This window comes from Neophocaena asiaeorientalis, unplaced genomic scaffold (assembly GCF_003031525.2).
Source record: "Neophocaena asiaeorientalis asiaeorientalis breed wild unplaced genomic scaffold, Neophocaena_asiaeorientalis_V1.1 scaffold59, whole genome shotgun sequence".
Classification (NCBI taxonomy): Eukaryota; Metazoa; Chordata; class Mammalia; order Artiodactyla; family Phocoenidae; genus Neophocaena; species Neophocaena asiaeorientalis.
The window spans coordinates 15,229,813-15,231,872 of NW_020174268.1; positions in this window are offsets into that span (position 1 = coordinate 15,229,813).

The window sequence follows — 2,060 nt, forward strand, 5'->3', positions numbered from 1 at the left end:
GCCACACGGGCACGCCGCCGCTGTAGCTGCGGTGGCGGCGAGACCGGCAGCTGTCAATGCTTTCTCGCTTCCTTGACTTTTGCCGAAAACCACATAAATTGTTATATATCTCTAGCCTTACAGATAAAAGTTGGGAATTTTTTAAAACAGTGAAATTGAGTACTAATGTTGTGCGAAGTAAATAAAATTGGTGTTTACTTTGCTCCTTACTTGGGAACTCTGACCTAGTCACCTCAAAATGCCATAAAATAGCTTTTTTCTCCACTGTGTGTGTAATGTCTTTACTTAATCCCACAGCTTTCCCGTTTTCAGGTATTGTTTAGGTAGCGGGTGGAGGGACGTAGTAATTCCATCTGTAACAAAGCATTCCATTCATTCGTTTTATCACAGCTGTCCTTATCGGAGGACAATCTAAAGACCACAAGGACGCTTACCAGAAGGTGGGTTTTCTAACCCCCTTCACCTCCAGGAGTTGCCACTCCTCTCTGCTGCAGCTGTGAGGGAATATGTTAAAAGTTATCTGGTGATTACTATTAGGATGGAGAGAGGCAAAAATCTTTAAGGCCTCAGTGAAGTATAGCTGCTAACCAAAGAAACTATGCTTCATGCAACAGCAAATGGATTTACAGAAATTAGTCATCTAAACCTTCATTTAAAGCAACAGTTTAGGAAAACTGGAATCTGAAGTTGGTAATAAAAGAAAAATAAATTTCTGTGTTTAGGGCTTTAAAAAACAACCAAATGTGGGGGCAGGGTGTACATGGGAAATCTCTGTACCCCTCTCTCAATTTTGCTGTAAACATAAAGCTGATCTAATAAAAGTAAAGTCCAAAAAATAACCAAGTTGTAATTCATCAGGAGCAGTATGTGGCACCCATCAGCCCACACTTCTACTGGCTTTACACTAACAAAAGATTATTTTCCTTTCCGTTGAGAGAGGCAGATGAAAGAGACAGGGATGAGAAAGGCACTAGGATTTCCAAACAGGGAGAATAGCAAGAAGGGAAAGGATGCCACAAAGGGAAATTAGGGTAAGGGTTCTGAGATGACCTTTGCCTACAACACAGCTCAATGCCAGAGCCAGCAAAGGCAGTTTCCTGCTGACTTTCTTTCTTTTTAAACATTGTTTTAGAGGTCTCATCTTGTTAAGCACATTTAGTTCCTTAAAGAGTTTTTGGACCATCTTCTTACCTACCTAATAACTAATGGTACTCCCGATCTTCTATGCAGACACTAGACTGAAATTCTTAACTTTTTTTATTCTGAAGGACTCTCTGGGATCTTTGGGGATATTGTGTGTATGTGTGTTATCGAAGATCATTTGGGTAAATATACAGACTTGTTAAAGTCTTCTTGGTTTCCTTGGAGTTATAACAAATAGCATAGGTCACCATTGTGACTGAGGTTCTGAGCTGCTGGCTGAGAATTCCTGAATGCACTGGGCAGAACAGCCAAAGCAAAGACTGTTCACTCTTATCCGTGGTCAGCACTCAGCAGTGTGTGCAGTCCATGGGCCTGATCTTGGTTAACGGGAGGAAATTGCATTTAGTTACACTGTAAATCCACACTGTCCGAAAGAAATATGATGTGAACCAGGTATGCAACATAAAATCTTCCAATTTTAAAAAGTGAAAAGAAACCAGTGAAATTAATTTTAATAACATTTTATGTTATTAAACAGTACATCCAAAATATTGTCCTTTGCACATATCAATATAAAATTTTATTAATGACATAATTTACATTCTTTTGTTCATCTTGTGAATTTTATACTTAAAGCACATTTCAATTCCCATTAGTCAGGTTTCAAGTGCTCAATAAGTACATGTGGCTAGGGGCTTCCTGCAGTGAACAGCACAGCCAGTAGACTCTGGAATCAAAATGCTATTTTTTAACAACTTATAATAAATATCCAACATTGTTTCATAGTGTCTTCTTTGCAACTGTTGAAGTTTGTTAAGAATTATGCCAGTACCAGTTGAAGTGCATGTATTTAACTATATATGAAAAGAAATTAGGACAATTTGAGACCCCTGGGACAACATCAAGTGTACTACTAC